Genomic DNA, 24,026 nt, shown 5'->3' with positions numbered 1-24,026 from the left:
TTTTCTCTGTGTATATTATGCCTTATGGAAAGTTTTTTTTAAAAAAGAAAGACCAGAAAGAATGTTTTTACCATATTATTATGTTAGAGTTATGAGATCATAGATATTTTTCAAAAAATATTTTTCTCTTTCAAATTTTGAATATCTTTACAATAAGAACAATTTTAAAACATTTACATCACTCAAAACTTGCTCTTATTCTCACTTTTCTGTCTAATGTATGAGTAAGGCTTACTCCAAATTCATGAAATTAATAGATAATTAAGAGGAACCTTGAAACTATGAGAAACAATTAAAGAAGGCATCTTACACATCCTACAAATAAAAGTTTCACAAAGATACAACAGAAAAAAAAACTGGGATGGTGAGTAGGTCACATTAACACATTCTAAATGTTCCATTTTGCTGGTGTAACAGCTCAGGCAGTAAGAGCACTTCCCTAGCGAGCATGAGGCCCTTAGTTTAAACCCCAGTGTGCCAAAAAAAAATTCTGTTTTACTTTTCTTTTTTTCATTTTACTTCTAACTTTGGGGAAACAAACATATCTAAGAAAATGAACACCTTGAACAGAGATGATAGACAAGCACTGCTGTGAGCAGATTTGCCTGTTCCTAGAGAAAGAGCCCTGGCTAGGAAATTGAGACCTAGTCCATACAACTTTTAAGAGAGATGAACATTGTTTAAATTGTAGACTATAAAAGTTTTTTCAACATGTCAAAAAATGAGGGCTACATTATCTCACATATCCTTTCCAGCTCTGAAATTCATTCATTCAACAAATTTTTATTGAATATCCATGGCATTCAGGCACTATGCTAGGTCCTTGTGGAATAAAAACAAAACAAAATCAGAATAGGATACAGTCCCTGATCTCAATATAAGCTTTGAACCCAATTTTAGGGATGGAGAGGTAGGAGCAGGACAAGGTAGAACACCTTTATTTTGGATCCACTTTTACAAACATGCACAAGAATATATGTAGATATAAACACATATAAATATATGTGTACATACATGTATAACACATGTATGTATGCATGTATGTATGTATATATATTGCTGATACACTGTTTAGTGAATTTAAAAGTAGAGAAATTTAGTATGTACCTTTGAGAACTCATGTTCTAAAGATTTGAGTAAGATGGTAAATATTTAAAAACCATTAGGTATGAGAATGTAGTTAGAGAAAAAACCTTACATTCTAATTTGGATCCTTAATTATATATTTTTCTCCATCTCTTTCATGTTACCATAGTTTATGTTTTTAGTGCCCAAATAGACAGAGTATAATTCTAACATTCTCAAATTTCCTTCTCATAAGAAAGAAAGAAGAATGCTCACAGTCTAGTTGAGGCTTCCCTCCAGGTGTCAAAACCCAGACCTTCATTTAATGTTGACATAAAACTAGACTGAGACACCCACTAGTCAAATATGTTAATGTAAACTTCCCCAGTAACAAGCTCCATGCTTTAAATCAGTCTGTAAGTTTTAAACTCCCCAAATAATTTCCTCTTCTCTACTTATTACTGAGTCTTTCTTTATTCCTAGACTTTCTCTTAATAAAAACAGCTAGCACATACCAGACATTTGCATTTGCCAGGAACTTTGCAAAGTACTCTCCATATATTATTTTTAATCCTCACCAAGATGCCATGAGCTAGGCACCATAAAACAAATGAAAAATTAAGAATTATCTAAAGGTAACATAATAACAGTAATAGGGAGCATATACAGTAGGGTAGCAAAATATATCACTTTGAAATTATGTCACTTAAAATATAAAATTTCACTTTTGTTACATCAGAAGTGATGACAACCAAGCAATGTAGAGAACACAGTGTTGTGCTATTGAGATGCCCTCCTGTTGGACTTTTTTACCCACTTGCTGGTAGTGAAGCAGACTGATAAGTCTCAGGTGAGCATCTCTCCAGACACCACCTCACCTGGAAAAAGCTGTCCTGCTCAAGACCACCCCTTTTCCTTTAAGGACTGGGTAAAACAGGACTATGAAAACCTACTTTCTTTGCCCTAACACTGGACATTCTAAAAAAAAAAAAAACTTTGAGCCAGGCACCCGTGGGTCACACCTATAATCCTAGCAACTCAGGAGGCAGTGATCAGAGCCAGACTGGGAAAATAGTTCGAGAGACCCTATTTTGAAAAAATCATCACAAAAAAAAGGCTGGTGGAGTGGCTTAAGGTGTAGGCCCTGAGTTCAAGTCCCAGTAATGCAAAAAAAAAAAAAAAAAAACAATCTTAGCTTCAAACCATCCCTTGAGGGTGACTGGGGGTTTTATTGTAACTGCAGCCTTTCCTTCTCTTGCAGATAAAATCCTAACACCATTTCCTTAATGAGTCTCTTGAATGTTCATTTCCATGCAAGATCTGCCTCATAGGAGCCCAACTCAATCCAAAACCCAATGTTTTCAAGAATCACAATATCAAAGCATGGTCAGCCAAGATATTATAAACTGTGTGAATGAAGAGTAAGTGAATGGATAAACTATCTACAAGGAAGACCCTCATCCAGCAAGTAAAGCATGATCTCCATCCTTTGCCAGGATCAGTCTTACATTATCTAAGGGCTTTAGGAAAATATTACTTGCATGAAATATTTTGCAGTACCACATGCTTTCTATACATTATCTCATTTTATTTTTATAACAATCCTATGAGGTACATACTATTTTTTCCCATGCTGTACATAAAGGAACTTAGGACCAGAAAGCTTAGCCTATTTAAAGTTAAGTGAAAAAATGCTGGGCTAGAAGTTGAACCCATGACTTTCTAGCCCTAGAACTCCTTCTTTAAAACCACCATACTATATTATTTTACTGATTAATACATCTTGATTTCCTCCACAGTCCCTGACACGTAGAAATAAATGGGTTTTTTTATACTTGATTTATTCATTTGATTATAGTAGAACAAACTTTCCTATGGGGTAGTTAACCACTTGAAAATGACTTCAAGGAATTCCAAGATGGCGGCTAGAGGGAGGAAGCAGAAAGCATGCCTCCTATAGTGAAATCTTGGAAAGATGCTGGAGACACACCTTGTAGGCAAAACCACCGAGAAAAGGCAAAACTTTGACCCCTCCACACCTCCAGCCATGCAGAGAATTTCCACTTCACATTAAATGGAGAAACCAGGAGGGCCCCCGGGCCACCAGTCGCCTGCGCCCAGACAACTTGGGAAGACACAGACAAGTTTTGTTCTACTTTATGCATCCCCTTTGATGAGACAACTACAGAACAACATCTGAGGCACCATCTCCAGGATTGGAGGCTGAGACGGACACCAAATTTATTAAGACTGAAACATCATTGCATTTGAACTTGGAGGTTTTCTTTTCCAGTTTTTATTTTGTTTTAATATATATATATATATATATATATATATATATATATATATATATTTCTTTCATTTACTTATTTTTATTTTTATTCTTATCTTTATTCTTTTTATTTTTTATTTTCAATCCTCTCTCTGGCTCTCTAATGCCTGTTCAGCTTACTGTCGATTAGTACACTAACACTCCCTGTTTATACCTTTGAAACTTTTTTGTTTGATTCTTTGTTTTGTTTTTTCCTACTTGTCTATTTGTTTTTCCCTTTTCTTTAACTTTTTTACTTTCCATCTCCTCTCACCCTTCCATTCTAAATATTACCATTGTTATTATTACAAGCTAGAAAATACTTAATTGCACACAGTACAGGGACAGTAACAACATCAAGGGCAATGACGGGAAGACAGAAAAAACAGGGAAACCAGTTTCCCCACAGCAAAAAATTAGTACAGAAACCAGAGGGAAATGAAGAAAACAGATACTCAGATCCAGACTCCAACAAAATGAAGACAAACTATGCCAAAGAACCCAATGAAGCCCACAAGAATAATTTAAAAGAAGACATACTACAGATACTCAATGACAATTTCATAGAGATGATACTGGATAGGGTCAACCAAAATGTACAGGAGATACTCAAGAAATTCCAAGGCAACAAAAATAGAGAATTTGAAAAAGCAAAAGAAGAAATAAAGGAAACCATAGAAGCACTGTATAAACACCAAAGTGAAACAGAGAACACAATTAATAAACAGATAAATGAACTCAGGACAAAAATAGACAACATTAAAGAGGAAACCACCCAGGATGTGGAAAACCTCAGAAAAAAGAACAAAACAGAACTGCAAAACAAAATGGAAGGCCAATACAGCAGAATAGAACAAACAGAAGACAGAATCTCAGAACTTGAAGATGAAATGGTAATTAAAGGAAAAACTGAAGAACTAGTAATTAAATGACTCAAGACCTGTGAAAAGAAAATACAAGAACTCACTGACTCCATCAAAAGACCAAACTTGAGAATCATGGGCATCGAAGCAGGACAAGAGGTGCAAGCAAAGGGAATGCGTAATATATTCAACAAAATAATAACAGAAAATTTCCCAAATCTAGAGAAAGATATTCCCATACAGATGCAAGAGGCCTCCAGGACACCAAACAGACCAGATCAAAATAGAACTGCCCCATGACATATCATCAAAAAACAACAAGTTCAGAAACTAGGCAAAGAATATTGAAGGGTATAAGAGAGAAAAAAACAAATAACATACAAAGGTAAACCCATCAAAATCACAGCAGACTTCTCAACAGAAACATTAAAAGCAAGAAGAGTGTGGGGTGAGATCTTCTGGGCACTGAATGAAAATAACTTCAACCCCAGGAAACTCTACCCAGCAAAACTATCATTCAAAATAGATGCAGCAATAAAAGTCTTCCATGATAAGCAGAAACTAAAACAATATGTGACCACAAAGCCACCACTACAAAAGATTCTTCAAGGGATTCTGCACACAGAAAGTGAAACCCAACTTAACCATGAAAAGACAGGCAGCACCAAACCACAGGAAAAGAAAAAGCAAGAAAGTAGAGAGTAACCTCAACTTAGGTACACCTTCAAACAACTAAGACAACTAAATGACAGGAATCACCACATACCTACCAGTACTAACACTTAATGTTAACAGACTTAATTCACTCATCAAAAGGCACCGCTTGACAAAATGGATTAAAAAGTAAGATCCAACAATTTGTTGCTTACAGGAGACTCATCTCACCGACAGAAATAAGCATATGCTTAGGATGAAAGGCTGGAAGAAGATTTACCAAGCCAATGGCCCCCGAAAACAAGCAGGAGTAGCAATACTTATCTCTGACAAAGTAGACTTCAAACCTACATTGATCAAACGAGATAAAGAAGGACATTCCATACTAATAAAAGGGGAAATAGACCAAAAGGAAATAATAATCATCAATCTGTATGCACCCAATGTCAATGCACCCAATTTCATCAAACATACCCTGAAACACCTAAAAGCATATATTAACTCCAACACAGTGGTTGTGGGAGACTTTAACACCTCATTATCATCAATAGATAGGTCATCCAAACAAAAAATCAATAAAGAAATCTAAGATCTAAAATATACAATAGATCAAATGGACCTGCTTGATGTCTACAGAAATTTCATCCAACTTCTACACAATATACATTCTTCTCAGCAGCCCATGGAACCTTCTCCAAAATAGATCACATCCTAGGGCACAAAGCAAGTCTCAGCAAATATAAGGAAATAGAAATTATACCATGCATACTATCTGATCACATGCAGTAAAAGTAGAACTCAACAACAAAAGTAAAGACAAAAAACATGCAAACAGCTGGAAACTAAATAACTCATTACTTAATGAACAATGGATCATTGATGAAATAAAAGAGCAAATTAAAAAGTTCCTGGAAGTCAATGAAAATGAAAACACAACCTACTGGATGAAACCTATGGGACACAGCAAAGGCAGTCCTGAGAGAAAAGTTTATAGCCATGAGTGCATATATTAAAAAGACTGAAAGATCCCAAATCAATGACCTCATGATACATCTCAAACTCCTAGAAAAACAAGAACAAGCAAATCCCAAAACAAATAGGAGAGAAATAATAAAAATAAGAGCGAAATCAATGAAATAGAAACAAAAAAAAACCATACAAAGAATTAATGAAACAAAAAGTTGGTTCCTTGAAAAAATAAATGATATCAATAGACCCCTGGCAAACCTGACTAAAATGAGGAGAGAAAAAACCCAAATTAGTAGAATCAGGAATGCAAAAGGGGAGATAACAACAAACACCATGGAAGTCCAGGAAATCATCAGAGACTACTTCGAGAACTTATACTCGAATAAATTTGAAAATCTTAAAGAAATGGAGAGATTTCTAGATACATATGATCATCCAAAACTGAACCAAGAGGAAATTAATCACCTGAATAGACCTATAACACAAAATGAAATTGAAGTAGCAATCAAGAGTCTCCCCAAAAAGAAAAGTCCAGGACCTGATGGATTCTCTGCTGAATTCTATCAGACCTTTAAAGAAGAACTGATACCAACCCTCCTTAAACTGTTCCATGAAATAGAAAGGGAAGGAAAACTGCCAAACACATTTTATGAAGCCAGTATTACACTTGTCCCAAAACCAGGAAAAGACACCTCCAAAAAGGAGAACTATAGGCCAGTCTCCTTATTGAACATTGAAGCAAAAATCCTCAACAAAATAATGGTAAACCAAATTCAACAACACATCAAAAAGATTATTCACCACGACCAAGTAGGCTTCATCCCAGGGATGCAGGGGTGGTTCAACATACGAAAATCAATAAACGTAATAAACCACATTAACAGAAGCAAAGACAAAAACCACTTGATCATCTCAATAGATGCAGAAAAAGCCTTTGATAAGATCCAAGAGCATTTCATGATAAAAGCTCTAAGAAAACTAGGAATAGAAGGAAAGTACCTCAACATTATAAAAGCTATATATGACAAACCTACAGCCAGCATTATACTTAACAGAGAAAAACTGAAACCATTCCCTCTAAAATCAGGAACTAGACAAGGATGCCCACTATCTCCACTCCTATTCAACATAGTACTGGAATTCCTAGCCAGAGCAATTAGGCAAGAAGAAGGAATAAAAGGAATACAAATAGGTAAAGAAACTGTCAAAATATCCCTATTTGCAGAGGACATGATCCTATACCTTAAAGACCCAAAAAACTCTACTCAGAAGCTTCTAGACATCATCAATAGCTACAGCAAGGTAGCAGGATATAAAATCAACACAGAAAAATCATTAGGATTTCTATAAACTAATAATGAACAAACTAAAAAAGAATATATGAAAACAACTCCATTTACAATAGCCTCAAAAAAAATCAAATACCTAGGTGTAAACCTAACAAATGATGTGAATGGCCTCTACAAGGAAAACTATAAACTTCTGAAAAAAGAGATTGAGGAAGACTATAGAAAGTGGAGAGATCTTCCATGCTAATGGATTGGTAGAATCACCATAGTAAAAATGTCTATACTCCCCAAAGTAATCTACATGTTTAATGCAATTCCCATCAAAATTCCAATGACATTCATTAAAGAGATTGAAAAATCTACCGTGAAATTTATATGGAACCACAAGAGGCCACAAATAGCCAAGGCAATACTCAGTCAAAAGAACAATGCTAGAGGTGTCACGATACCTGACTTCAAACTATATTACAAAGCAATAACAATAAAAACAGCATGGTACTGACACAAAACAGACATGAAGACCAGTGGAACAGAATAGAGGACCCAGATATGAAGCCACACAACTATAACCAACTTGTCTTTGACAAATGAGCTAAAAATATATGATGGAGAAATAGCAGCCTCTTCAACAAAAACTGCTGGGAAAACTGGTTAGCAGTCTGCAAAAAACTGAAATAGATCCACGTATATCACCCTATACCAAGATTAACTCAAAATGGATCAAGGATCTTAATATCAAACCACAAACTCTAAAGTTGATACAGGAAAGAGTAGGAAATACTCTGGAGTTAGTAGGTATAGGTAAGAACTTTCTCAATGAAACCCCAGCAGCACAGCAACTAAGAGATAGCATAGATAAATGGGACCTCATAAAACTAAAAAGCTTCTGTTCATCAAAAGAAATGGTCTCTAAACTGAAGAGAACACCCACAGAGTGGGAGAAAATATTTGCCAGCTACACATCAGACAAAGGACTGATAACCAGAATATACAGGGAACTTAAAAAACTAAATTCTCCCAAAACTAATGAACCAATAAAGAAATGGGCAAGTGAACTAAACAGAACTTTCTCAAAAGAAGAAATTCAAATGGCCAAAAAACACATGAAAAAATGCTCACCATCTCTAGCAATAAAGGAAATGCAAATTAAAACCACACTAAGATTCCACCTCACCCCTGTTAGAATAGCCATCATTAGCAACACTACCACCAACAGGTGTTGGTGAGGATGCGGGGAAAAAGGAACCCTCTTACACTGTTGGTGGGAATGTAAACTAGTACAACCACTCTGGAAAAAAATTTGAAGGCTACTTAAAAAGCTAAACATTGATCTACCATTTGATCCAGCAATACCACTCTTGGGGATATACCCAAAAGAATGTGACACAGGTTACTCCAGAGGCACCTGCACACCCATGTTTATTGTGGCACTATTCACAATAGCCAAGTTATGGAAACAGCCAAGATGCCCCACCACTGACGAATTGATCAAGAAAATATGATGTCTATACACAATGGAATTTTATGCAGCCATGAAGAAGAATGAAATGTTATCATTCGCAGGTAAATGGATGGAATTGGAGAACATCATTCTGAGTGAGGTTAGCCTAGCCCAAAAGACCAAAAATCGTATGTTCTCTCTCATATGTGGACATTAGATCAAGGGCAAACACAAGGGGACTGGACTTTGAGCACATGATAAAAGCGAGAGCACACAAGGGATGGGTGAGGATAGGTAAGACACCTAAAAAATTAGCTAGCATTTGTTGCCCTTAATGCAGAGAAACTAAAGCAGATACCTAAAAACAACTGAGGCCAATAGGAAAAGGGGACCAGGAACTAGAGAAAAGGTGAGATAAAAAAGAATTAACCTAGAAGGTAACACACACACACAGGAAATCAATGTGAGTCAACTCCCTGTATAGCTATCCTTATCTCAACCAGCAAAAACCCTTGTTCCTTCCTATTATTGCTTATACTCTCTCTACAACAAAATTAGAAATAAGGGCAAAATAGTTTCTGCTGGGTATTGAGGGGGGGAGCGGGAGGGGGTGGAGTGGGTGGTAAGGGAGGGGGTGGGGGCAGTGGGGAGAAATGACCCAAGCCTTGTATGCACATAGGAATAATAAAACAATAAAAAAAAATAGAAAATGACTTTAAGCCAAGATGGACTTTGCATGGAAATTCTGCCCAGTACTTTGCGTTGTAAGAATTGGACTGGACACCCATTAAGTTGGGCAACCTGTTCAGCTGTGTTGCAGCCCCAGGATAGGGACTAGCACATAGTATTACTAAGCACTTGCTAGTGGAATGAATGGCTAAGACAAGCTTCTTCAATTAAAAATGTTAACGGAGAAAGGAAGAATACTCCTTCACATTTTAGAGAATCGTGTAGATTTTGCAATCCATATTTTAACAGATTGACTTTATGTGTCACTAGAAGAATAATTACTAGGCATACAGAAACTTGATGTTCAATTTTGAACTGAGATGAATAGTAAATGCCAATTAATATTGTATAGAATCATAGATTCAAAATTCGATCATTATATCAAGCTTTATATACAAGACAGCATGGAGATAAGATAGTGAAGAAAATCTTTACATCAAAGAAATTATATTGTAAGTTATGAGAACACACAAATATTTAACACAGATATAGTGCGATATTTGTACACTAGAGGAGAGGTACAAATAAGGGATGGTGGGAGGAACAATAAGGAAGACATTTATTTGGAAAAAAAGAGAGATAAAACTTTCATCTTATAGACTGATTTCCTGAAACTCTCTTCTGAATAGTTACTCCCCATTTCAAGTATTTTCAAGAGCTTTAACTGCCCATAAATACAATGTAATCCCCTTAATATGAATTTAAGATGTTTGTTTCTTGAACCACAGTCTTCTAAACATAGGGGAGTAATTTTTCCTGGTTTTCCCAAGACTTTCCCAGTTTTCCCACAAACAGTCCAGTTTCCCTGGAAACTCTTCTAGTCCCAAGATAGGTGACCATCCTAAGCATACATTTGTGTTCCATGAGGCCAAACTCAGCCACCCTCTGGTTACTGCTGACATTCCCTTTCTTCAGATTTGTTCTTTTTTCCTCATCTCATTTCCCCAGCCTTGTATTCAAATCATACTCATAATTCAAGAACCACATTCAGTGCTGTATTACTATCACCAAGGAGATATTAGCTATATTAATACCATTACTACTAATAATAGCAAACCATTATTGGAACTGCTATAGCATTCAAGTGGATTTCCAGACATAATCTTTGTTTCATTCTTGATTATGTAGGGGCTACAATTATCCCTAGTTTATAGATACAGAAACTGAGGCTCAGAGAAAATATTATACCTTTCCAAATATCTACAGAAGTAGTGGAAAAGTTAAGATTTAACTACATACAGAAGTCCATGCTTCTAACCATAATAGTATATGCTCCACACTGTTTCCCTTCCTAGATTCTTCTTGGGTTAAATTAACACCATGTTTAAAATAAATAGTTCTTTTACCACTTAACTCTATACTGCGCTAGGAATTTTATGTACCTGACTTGTTTCTGCTTCCAGACAAGAAACTCCTTGCTTCCAGGAACTATGCCCAATCCATTTCTTAGTCCTTCAATATGAAGGAGAAATTCTCATCTCTTATTTGAGGGAATAGACATGTGGACACATGGAGATTTTTAGATGGGGCCTTAAAGAAAGCAGGTTTTAAGATGAGGACGTTATGCTGAGCAAAGTAATAGGTATATCAATCCAACAGCAGCTAACACATGACTTTGCAAAGTGACAGTACACCATTTCAATCCCATCAATCAATAACCCATAAAGAAAAGTCCTATGATTATACTCATTTTTTATATAGGGAAACCAAAGCTCAGAAGGATGAAACCAGTTGCCTGAAATCTCACAGCTAGTAAGTGGCACAGGCAGATTTCAGGCACACCTTTATCTGATTCCATAGAATGAGCTATGAATACAATGCTCTCGACAGAGAAAAGAGGCAAGAAATTCCACTGTACCCCAGTGAAAATGCTAAATCAACTGGGTTTCCAGAGAAGACTGGAGTCATGCAAAGAGTGGGGATAATAATGATGATGATAATGATGCTATTACTTGTTTTATAAAACTTCCCTTCCTGATCTCATAGGTATCATTATTGAGTACTTTCTGATGAAGCTCCATACAAACCTTTAATGGATTAGCTATCTCATTTAGTCCTCACAACAACCCTTTAAGACAGTCCTGGTTCATTATTATTATTATTTGGCATATATATGTATATATATACACATATATATATTTCTATATATATATACATTTCTATATATATATACATTTATATATATATATACATATATATATATATATATATATATATATATATATATATATACACATTTTTTTTGGCAGTACTAGAGTTTGAACTCAGGGCCCCATGCTTGCTAAGTAGTTACTCTATCACTTAAGTCAGTCAGTAATCATGAAGTTCATCACATCTGTGTAGGACAAGACACAAGGAAAACTGTTAAACAGCACAGGGTGGGGGGAAAGGGTGAGGAAGTACAGTGGAGGGGGTTACATTAACTTAAGCACAATGCAGGTACAGGTATAATAGCAAGCCAAAAATCCCACTGAACAATGAACAGACACCTAAGCAACGACATACAAGAATGAAAACCAGGTCACACTAAGAGGCAGGCACTAACAGGAGGGGGAGGATAAAAGAAGGAAGTAAATAAGGTGGATATGGGTAATGTATTTTCTATACAAGAATGAACATGGAATATTCAAACCTGTTGAACTCACCATAAGAAGAGGACTAGTGTAGAAAGGAGAAAAATGGAGGGGATGAACCAATGTAGGATACAATACATATATGCATAGAAATGTCATAAAACTCCCTGTATAAATATCTTAAACAAGCAAAAATGTCTTTTTTTAAAAATGTGGAACAGGAAGGTTAAAAAAGATCCTGTTCGGCGGCTGGTACCAGTTGGAGGGGGAGGACATAAGGAAGGGTGTAGGAGGCTGAATATGGTGGAAATATATAGTTATGTATGAAAATGGAAAAATGAGACCTGCTGAAACTATTCTAAGAATGGAGGATGAGGGAGTGAATTCAACTATGATATATTATAAGAACTTTTGTAAAGGTCACCTGTGATGTAATAGACATGAACAGTCATACAGTGAGGGCCCTTCAAGGTGGACTTAAACCTCATCAAATAAACAGCAATTAAAGGTTCGGAAGAGTTGTATTTAGCTCAGAGCAGTATCCTCTGTAATAAAGAGGACATTTTAGGAACTTGGTTCAGCCTGAAGTCTTCTCTTTGATCCCAGAAAAGGTGAGGAAGAAAGTAACCATTGTAGAGGTGAGTGTGTGGGGTAGCTGTCCCCCACAGCCTGGTGCCTCACCAGCTCTCCCCTGCCACCTAGTGCTGCTCCAAGTGGAACCAAGGTCACGCTCCTTTCCATATTCTGTGGACAAGAAATCTGTATTTTGGAAGGTGCATTGTTTGTGATGTAGGAAAAGTTGCTCATCCCTGGCTGCTTTTCTCCTCTTTTGAAATTTGACAACATCTTGATCTTTTGGAAAGCGAATTTTGATGCTCCAGTGCATCAAGAAATAAAACTTAAACAAAGGTGGATCTCAAGATATATTTATATGAATATGAGCCTGTTGGAATCAATTTCAATTTCAGAGTCAGCTCTTGGACGATTCAGTGCAGGCTTCTTTAAGAGAATCTCACCGCTGGTCCCTGGTGTCTGGCTTCTCAGAAACTGGTCTTTTTATACAATAATCATTAGGTTAAACAAAAATGAAGTCTGAAAGCTCCAGGGCAAATTTGAATTGTGACCTTCAGTTTTAGATTCCACGTTTAGTGAATATTTTGAGGAAAAGATGACAATCTGTACTTCAGAACTTACTTGGGGGAAATAAGAAGAATATAACTGCCCTCCTGTTTAACAGTAATGAAGAATTCCCCAATCTCTCCCCTTTTATCATTCTGCAGTGTTCTCCAGCTGAGGATATTATTGATGTCATTCAAATCTCTGCAGGCTTATTACCTTGACCTTGGAGACTTGCAAGGGAAAGGATTTATTTTTATATAATTACTATAATGATTAGTGTTACATATTTATACCTATCTGGGAAGCACATCTAAACAAGTTACAAATGTGTACTAATTAAAAACAGCAAAAACACCATATAAATTCCTACTTTCTGAATCCACTTTTCAGAGAGCCATTTTAAACCAGTGCAATTAAATTACTAGATACTATAGTGAACTATTGCATGCATAAATTTCTATTTACAGGAGGCTTTAAAATATGTTATCTTTGGAAGTAGTGACTTCAAACTTAGGGATATACAGTAGTGACTTTTGTCATTCTCCTGTACTGTGTAGTGGATTGGGTGTGTCTTTGAAAGACTGGAGAGAAAAAAAAACTGATGAGCTATGGATCTTTTAATTTTAGCAAAATTTTTTTGAACAACTTTGTTGAAACAGATAGCCAATTGTTATTCGATGAGAGAAGGAAAAATTTCTGAAATTATTCAACTTTGATGCTGAAGAACAATTTTAAATCACACATATGTTTCTCCAGAAAAGTTAATCTTAAAATAGTAGCCATTATACCTGGGTGCCAATGGCTCACACCTATAATCCTAGCTACTTAGGAGGCAGATCAGGAGGATAGCAGTTCAAAGCCAACCCAGGCAAATAGTTTAAGAGACCCTATCTCGAAAAAAACCCATCACAAGGAAAGAGCTAGTGGAATGGCTCAAGGTGTAGGCCCTGAGTTGAAACCCCAGTACTGTAAAAAAAATGTTTTTTAAAGTAGTCATTTTTTATTTTTGTAGATTCAACAGCAATCACAGTTCCAAGAAGAATTAAGGTAGGTTGCTAGTTACTACATAAATGGGTAAAACTAGAAACCATGCTATATCAGGAGAAAAATTACAATTTCTCTTCCTATAGGTATATTGTCATTATATATGATGGGCATATTTATAAAAAGTCATTTTTAGCTTCTAAGTATATTTAAGTATTTAATTTTTAAAAAAACCATTTGATACACTTATATGAAAAGAGAAATATGTGTGAATTTATTTGGGAAATTTTTTGTTTTCATGTGAAATGTATTAATCTGTGTATTATACAGAATTATAGTTCATTGAATCAATTTGCAGCATTGTCCTAAAGAAACAGCCCCTAATGTGAAATAATGATAATGATGATAAAAGAAATTTACTAGTTGTATGGCACCTTGTCACAATATCTGCTTGTATTATCTCATTTAATTTGCATTCAATCCCATGAGATGATACTGTTACTTTCTTCCTGACGGATGAAGACTGAATCTTCTTTGAGTTAAGCACTTGCAGGTGGTCATGGAACTCAGAAGTGGTGGGGATGCATTCAGATGTGGGACTTTCTGGCTCCTAACACTGTGCTACTTCACCTTTATGTGATTTTCCTTTTTTTGAAAAAAAGAAAACAAAAAACCTTGTGGTTAATAAACACCATGGATTCAAGCAGGTGTTGATAATAGAGCCAATCACTGGTTGGGTCCTTAATTAGTTATTTTGTTCTGTCTCATGACCACATCTAAAACTTATACTAACTCGCTGAAGGGAAAAATAACTGCAACAGATCATAGTTGGTTACTGACTACAAAATATAATGAAAACAGAGATAATAATGGAGAAATTTGGTGGGTACCACTTAATCAAGTAATTAATAAAAACCTGTCATCAAGTAATGGAACAGAAGACCATTGTGTTCCCTGATGGGATAGTCTCAGAAGGACACAATGTTACCAATGTCAGATCCCTGCCAAAAACGTTTAATCTGTATCTAATAATGAGGAAACAATCAGACAAAACTGAACAGAACAATCCTCTGCAAAAATAACTGACCCAGAGCCTTCAAACATTTCAATTTCAAGAGAGAGAAAAATAATAGTGAAGGAGCTGTCTAGCCTCTAAAGAAAACTGAAGGCATGACAACAAAATGCAAATGCATGCATGACCTTTGCACTTTAAAAAAATCAACTGCCATAGATCACCAAATTGTAAATTTGAGAAAAAAAATGTTACAGAGAAAAGTGACTGCAAGTAATAGCGAGTTCAGTGCTGTGTTTTAACAAGCTCCTTAGAATTCCAGAAGAATTTTTCTAGATGTATTCTTTGAATGCCAAGTTGTGTTCAGTTCTGTTTTCATTTATTCCGTTATTTGCCAAACTTTAATAATTATGTGACTCCACTTTCATTTGAATTTCCTTTTTTACTTTGTGCTTACCAGTCACAGCTCATTAGAACAAGTGGTAATGAAGCTACAAGGTGGATCCCTAACTAGTTACTTTTTTCTGTCTTCATAATTTTGTAATAATACAGTGTTCTATTCTTCACTTGAAAGAACTAAGATCTGCCACAGGCCTTGTATTCCCTCAGGCAAAATTCTACCTGGATTAGATGAGACTGAGCTGTCCAGCTGATTGAAAGCCCTCACTGCCCTCAGTCCTCACAGTGCCTCTCTGTTGTGAGTTGCTTGGTTCTAAAGCCTACAGGAAAGCATGTTAACTAAGCAATAAAGATTTTTGTTTTGGAGGTCTCCAGTGGGTTGAAATTTGTTATAAACATATTTGGTTGTTGTGTGATTTATTCCTTTAAAGTTGTTCTTAAGATAGTTTAAAAGATATAGAAGAAACTTAAAAGGTTTTTCATAAAATGCTGGGATACAGGTGTGAACCCTAAAACACAGATTCTAAATCACTTTGAGATGAATAGAAAACTCCCACTCTCCAGTAAAGCTGGAATTCTCAAGTGTTTTCATCTGCACTCAATAATCAGTTGAAATTAGTAAAGACAAGGTAGTACACATGTCTGCAGTAGAGGCTGCCCACCCAGCCTCCATTATGCCTCCCATACACACATGCCACACCCTCACAGCCACCCCCACATCTGGATCACAAATTGTAATGCTGACTTGAAAGGAGTTTTCTCATGATGTGATATCTGTTCTGTCTCTCCCTTTCTCTCTGTCTCTCTGTCTCCCTGTCATCTCTAGTCTTGCTTTGTGGTTCAAGGAGGCTGGCCTCAAACTTTTGATTATCTCACCTCAGCCTCCCAAGTGCTAGGATTCCAGGCATGTACCACCATGCCTGGCTGTTTTCTTTATTTACCTCACAAGAAGAAAAACAGGATTCTCTTCTTCATTGGAATTTTAGACTATAAGCAAAATGCTAAACCTTCTTCTTCCAAGCAAGGTCATATTAAAATTAATCGAAATGCTCAGAATTAAGTCTACAGGGGTTAAATAACATCATGAATGACTAAAGAGATGTAAGGAATATGGTTGCCATTGTTTACAATGTCACCTGCAAAATCAAGTCCTCTAATTATATGTATTTAAGATGTAGGTAAAAACCCCAGAGAAATTTTATTATGTATGAAGAGCCTAATGAAGATTGATATTTTGTTTAACCCAAAACCCTAGGAAGCAAAAAAATTGTTGCTCATATGAAGTATTGATGATTGTCTTAACTGAATTATCCTTGTTCAAATTTATATCAATTGCATAGACCTAAATAATCTTAATTCCATAATCTGTTTTTCTAATACCTTACAAGGCAGTAGTTCAGAATTAGTATACCTTATTCTTTGCTTTCTGTGGATTTTGTTGTCTTGAATATAAAATCTAGTTGTCCCTGAGGCAATGAGAACATTACTTTTTTTTAAATGCTTTCTCTTGTAAGGAAATTGGATGAACACCAGGAATAGGCTAAGAACTTGCTAACAAAATTCAATATACACTTATTCTCAATATTGATAACTTTTTCATTAACTAAGAAAATTATTTTAGCTTTGCTTTCAAAATCCCAACAACTTCTTAAATTTAATAGAGGAAAAGAGATTTTGCAGTGCCAAATTTTTGTTGCTCTGTTTTGTATGAATAGAAAATAAGAGAAGGAAGGCAAGTAAGGGAGGAACAGAGAGCAATTTGAATACCTAGGAAAGGCCTGGCAGTTATCCCTGTTAATCCTCAAAAGGATTCTCTATGGTAGGATTCACAATCCTAACTTCACTAAAATAAGGAAGCCAAAATGTGATCACTAGTTCACCTCTTGGCAGCATTTGATTTCAGGTTGGAGTGCTTTCTATTCACTATCTTACATATAAAAAAATATATATTTTTGCGCAAATAGTATTTCCTCTCTGTGTTTCCCGTTAGAACATAAACTCCATGAGAGCAAAGGTTGAACAGAACCTTGCTGGTGACTCTATTCTGTCCTAACTCATTGCCTGAATCTTGAGCAAGTGGTTAAGAAGTAGGAATTGAATGAACGTATTTCACCTCCTGCGTTGTGAAGCACTTATTTTTAGGCTACTGAAAAAGATGGTTGTCTAAGTTTGGCATTCAGGCTGATTTTAGCGAATATACTGAATGGACTTTGTGAGTAACATTTAAAACCATCTTCTTTGTAGACCCTTTATTTTGAAATCTAATATAACAAAACGTGTTACAGCATCTCCTATTCTAAAGATTTACAAAGAAGATGTTTGAATCTCATTAAGTGAACTCCTAATACAGTAATTTGCAATAGAATGTCTTCTCAAAATAGAGATTAAGAACATGGTGGTAATTTTGTTTGCATTCCCCATTACTCCGGAAGAACCAAGTCTGTAGTTCTTAGTGAATAAATCAGCAACTACAGAAGGTTACTCACTGTCCTGCATGTATTAATTATAAAATCGGAGCACATATTCCAGTGCCTTAGAGTCAGAACCTGTGTTCTTTAGACAAAGGTTCTTGAATTCTCTCAGGATAAAACATTTTCACATCTCCTTTCATATATTCCAGGCTCATTCATTTTATGATAATGAGCTTGGAGACTTAGGTGTCTCACTGAAAAGAGGCCTGTTTGGCACTTGGTTACTTAATTTAAGGAGAAAAGTCTTAAAATGAACCAATTAAATATGTGCAGGATTGAAATAATCCTCCTAGACTCTTTTACTGATTAATTAAGGGCACAATAAGTTTATAAGTGATCACTTTGAAGCCCTTTCATAAATATATCTTCCTTTGACCAGCATTACTAATTTCATTACTTGTTTTTAACTATTGAACCATTGTCCATAAACTTCTGAAATTAACAGTTCTCCCTTTTCTGAAAATTTTTGGTGTCTAATTCATGCTTAATAAGTGGGAAAGCAAAGATTACTGAATCTTGAATATTATAAGCTTATAATAATTACCATTTTGGTATCTCAATTAATTATCTTTTCAGAGTTGTAGTAGATCATACAATCATACACAGAGAAAATTGAGGTCTTTTATTAAAAGTGACTTACGTTATGTTGAGAGGAATAAGTAGATATTACTCCTTCCCACCTGATAGATATAGATCACTTTATTCTGCATTTCCTAAGTGAGATTTTACCAGTAGTATATTCATATTTTTTTCATTAATTTTTATTAGGATATATTCATTGTACAGGAGGGGACTCATTGTGTCAATTCCAAATAGATTTATATTACCCCCACCATTTCTCCTCCTTGACTCCCTCCCTGCCCAACTTAAAACTATTGCAAGAGGTTTCTTTGTTCTATTTCATATATGAAGTCCATTAACCATATTCCCTCACTTTAATCTCCTTCATTCACCCTCATCCTTCACACAAGTACCCCCCCCCACAGACACACATACACACTCTATCTATTTTAGAGTCCTATCTTTCATTATTAAAATCTAAGTCAATGTTCAAAGGGGTTTCTCAATGTATCCCACTGTGAGTATACTTTACTTTGGTCCATTCAACCCTTACCATTACTCTCCCTTATCCCTTTACCTCCAGCCCCTCATTTTTCAACAGCTTTCAATACATATCCTTATATCCTCTACCTGCACAGATGTTATGTTTTACTATATTGTTGATGCTCTATCTTTCTCTTTTCCTTTCCCTCCTTCCCCAAGTTCCATAGAGTAGTTTCACTATTACAGACATGTTCTACATATGAGTTTATATATGATCATGTTTGGTTTTGTGCATATGTTTATCTTTTGGATTTATCTTCCATATGTGAGAGAAAACATGTGACCTTTATCTCTCTGAATCTGGCTTACTTCACTTAACATGATGTTCTCCAATTGCATCCATTTACCTTTAAGCCAAATGGTGACATTATTCTTTATGGCTGAGTAAAACTCCATGGTGTATACATACCACATTTTCTTGATTCATTCCTCAGTTGTAGGGCACCTGGATTGTTTCCATAGCTTGGCTATTGTGAATAGTGCTGTGGTGAACATTGGTGTAGAGGTGTCTCTATTGTATCCTGACTTATGTTCCTTTGGGTAGATGCCCAGGAATGGTATCACTGGATCATATGGCAATTCTATCTTTAGCTTTCTGGGAAATCTCCATACAGCTTTCCATAATGGTTGTACTAATTTACATTTCCACCAACAACATATAAGGGTTCCTTTTTTACTGTGTCCTTGCCAGGATTTGTTATTGTTGTTGACCTTGAATATGGCCATTTTAAACAAAGTGAGATGAAATCTAAGCATAGTTTTGATTTGCATTTCTTTTATAGCCAGGGAATTTGAACACTTCTTCATGCATTTACTGGCCATTTCTTTCCTTGAAAAATTCCTGTTTTATTGATGTGCTCATTTCATCATTGAGGTGTTGATTCTTTGGGGGTTGAGTTTTTTGAGTTCCTATAGATTCTGGATATTAGTCCCTTATCAGATGAAAAGCTGGCGAAGATTTTCTCCCATTCTGTGAGCTGTCTCTTAAGTCTAGTGACTGTTTCTTTTGCTGTGCAAAAGCTTTTTAGTTTGATGTAGTCCCATTTGTTCATTCTTTCTCTTAGATGCTGAGCCTTTTGAGTTCTATTTAGGAAGTTGTTCCCTATGCCTATATATTCCAGTGTATTTCCTACTACTTCCTGTAGTTGTTTCAGAGTTTCAGGCCTTATATTAAGGTCTTTGATCCACTTTGAGTTGAGAGATGGGGATCTAGTTTCAGTGTTCTACATGTGGATATCCACTTTTCTCAGCAACATTTGTTGAAGAGGCTGTCTTTTCTCTTTGTGTGTTTGGGATCCTTTGATGAAGATCAGTTGGCTATAGCTGCATGGGTTTATGTCTGAATCTTCTAATCTAATCCATTGGTCTTCACATCTGTTTTTGTGCCAATACCATGCTGTTTTTATTGTTATGGCTCTATAGTATAGTTTGAAGTCAGATATTATGGTACCTCCAGCATTGGACTTTTTGCTTAGAATTGCTTTGGCTATTCAAGGTCTTTTGTGTTTCCATGTATATTTTAGGACTGGTTTTTCTATCTCTGAATAATATTATTGGGTTTTGATAGGGATTACATTGAACATGTAGATTGCTTTTGGTAGTATGGCCATTTTCACAATGTTGATTCTATCAATCTACGAGCATGGGATAGCTTTCCATCTTCTGATGTCTTCTTTGATTTCTCTCTTCAGTGGTTTATAGTTTTTGTTGAAAATGTCTTTAGTTTCCTTTGTCAAATTTACACTTCATATTTCTAATACACTGCTGTTAAAATTTTTCATTTACCCTTTCTAATTCTAGATTAGAATACTGAAAAATCACAATTTTAGACCCTAATCATATTTTTTTCTGCTAACCCTTATTTATGTTAATCACCATTAAGATATTATATAACTACTAACATCTACTTTTAAGAGTTTCTGTTAGACTTTTAGAGCTTAAGAGATATCACCTTTGATCTCAAATGGGTTAATATTTCTTTTAGTATTTTGTTTTCACAAATCTGTCAGGATTACCTTATCCTTTTCCTTGTATATGTATAAAAGTAATTCATTATTGCTAAGCTCTTTCATCTTAATTAAAGGAATCCTATCTTCTGGGTAAATTTTGATAAACTTATGAACTGATATGCTTTTTAAGTTTAGTTTTGCCATTAAATTTTATTTTTCTCTGGGATTTTAGCAAATCATTTATTCCCACTATCACATACACATAACATATTGTATTATTTGGTATATTTAGACAAGCTATGGTTAGAAAGTTTCCTACTAGGCAAAACATAAAATTTTTTCCATTCCAAGTGTATTCAAAGATGGTGGTGGGTTAGTCTATAGTTCTAAAATTCATTTTTTATTTCTTCATCAAATATTGGCAGAGCATTTTATATGCTCTATGCAAAAATTGAGTATTAAAAATTACTAATATATCATTGGACCTGGTTCTCAGGGAAAAAAAGAAACACTGAAATAGTAGCTATAGTCTGACAATAATGCAGGTAATAAGAAGGACATGCAATAAGAACTATGGAAGGGAGGTGTCGAAAGTGCTGTAGGGTCCAAAACAGGGTCAGTAAACCCTGTTTATGTAGCCATGGGAGACTTTAGGGAGGTGAAAATCCAGGCTTTGTTTTAAGGAAGCAGAGGGCTTATAGTTGGCAAAGGTGGGAAAGAACATTCAGGTTGGGAGATCTTCATCAGTGGTAGAAATCCCACCATGTCAGGAAGACTGCTTATCTCCAACACTTATTGGAGTAAGCTACTTAATATGCTTGAGCCTCAGGCTCCTCATGAGTTATATGGATTAAGTGAGATATATGCATAGTAATAAACACATCATAGATACTCATTAACGTTTGTTCCTTCTATTATTTGAGTGTTCAGGGTTTATATATAGTTGTGGCCTAAGACCTAGTCTACCTTAGGAGATGTACCTAAAGAGATGGCTTCACCTTGTTCCTTTCTCTACTTTATACCTACCACCGTGCTTCCCTTTACAGCCATTCTCCCTGAAAGAACATTTCATAATCACTCTCTGTATTAGCAAGGCCCCCAGCAAGAACCAGATGGTATACTGGAATTGGGTTAATTCAAGGACAGTTTAGTAAAGGAACTATTTCTAAATGTGCTGGCAGGTTGGAAGGAAACCACAAGGAAGAGTGCAGTTCCCGGAGGTGTTACCATCTTAAAAATCATCATGAAGTTGGAATATATATATATATATATATATATATATATATATATATATATAATTGGTGAGGAAGAACAGCAAGTGTATATATATATATATATATATATATATATATATATTCCAAGTATATATATAATTATATATATAATCCTCTTCTCTTGATATATCATGTTTTTCTTATTTATTATATATATTCCAAGTATATATATAATTATATATATTATATATATATATATATATATTGGTGAGGAAGAACAGCAAGTCACAAAAGGTAAAGCAGGAAAGATAGACTGGGGACAGGATTGTGAAGGGTGTTCCATTTCATCCATATATTTTATCAGAAAGTCAATAGAAAGACAGTGAAGTAGGAAAAGAGGGATGTGATTAGATCTATGGTTAAAATGGGATTTCATGGGAAATATTGCATGTTCTTCCAGCTTGTCTGGAATCTACTGAAAACCCATTTTTTCGTCATCTGGGCCACGGATGGTAAGAAATGGATTCCAGATACTCAGAAGGGGAGAAAAGATACCAGGTTTGCATATGGTAGTGGCCTGAGATGCAGTGTATCCTACATAATGCTAATAACTATGGCTTTGGGAGCCTCAGCAGAGGTCCCCTTACCTGAACCAAGACACAGGACACCTGTTTTCAAAAGGTCCATAATGTCCTGCGGAGGGAGGTACTGAGTAATGCCCAGAGACAGAAGATCAGGGGTTGCTCCATTCTCTTGGACATTGCAAGATCATAGTATTTCCAGAGAGTAACTTCAACAAGTAAAGCTAGAGCCAGATGTCAGTGCAAGATTTTTTTTAATGTGGCTTTATTTTTTGCACTCTACCTGACATGATATGATGCACACATGTTTTAACAGGTTGAAAGGATAAAGAGATTGCTTTACCCTGTCCCTTCCTCTACTTAATGCCTAAAGCAGTGCTTCCCTTAATAGCCTTGCTCCCTCAAAGAATATTCCATAGTCACTCTGTGTGTCATCTACATCCTCAGTAGGAACCAGATGGCACATTAGAATTGGGTTAATTCAAGGATGGCTAGTAAAGTAACTAATTATAAATGTGTAGGCAGGGTAGAAGGAAGCCACAAGGAATAGTACAGTCCCTGGGGCTGTCACCGCCATTTAAAAAAATTATCATAAACTTGAGTTGGTATATTTGGAGTTGTAAAAAGTTTACTTAAAAATTCATCCAACTTACTTTTATGGTATTCTATAGGAAGAGTCCACCTAATAGATAAATTAAATACTTTTTAAAAGTTGTCATGTCTCCTTTTACATAAGTTAAAGACCATATTAATTTAGTTTAAGTTGTTAAATAGCTTCATTGTGATTAGGGTTTTGTGTGTGTGTGTGTGTGTGTGTGTGTGTGTGTGTGTGAGTGAGGTTATGTGCTGTGTTTTATCACTACATTATTTCTCACTCTGTATTTAGTATGGACAAGCATGTGATGAACAATAATTTACAATAATGGTTAATTAATGCAATCCAAATACAACTGCTCAGTCTAAGATTTAAGAAGATTGAGTGGGAAATAACTTGACACCTTGATGAAATATTTAAAGTAAAGGAGGACGATAAGCCAATTATTTTGCTTTTTCCTCTTCTCTTGATATATCATGTTTTTCTTATCCCAGATTTTATGTGGGGAATTTATATACCTCCTTAAGCTCCAACTTATCTGTTGTATCTCTTTGACCCTGGTAACCTTTTGTCTCAAGTCTTATAAGGTAATTTGGCCTTTTGAACCACTTTTACCTTGTTTGTTTTTATTTTCTTTCTCTTTCCAGGGTGACTTAATTTTTAAGGTCCAAATTTCAGTTTTATCTTTATTGATCTTCTTCTTC

Source organism: Castor canadensis, chromosome 10 (genome assembly GCF_047511655.1).
Source record: "Castor canadensis chromosome 10, mCasCan1.hap1v2, whole genome shotgun sequence".
Classification (NCBI taxonomy): domain Eukaryota; kingdom Metazoa; phylum Chordata; class Mammalia; order Rodentia; family Castoridae; genus Castor; species Castor canadensis.
The sequence above is the reverse complement of the archived record's forward strand: the minus strand, read 5'-3'. Positions refer to the sequence as shown.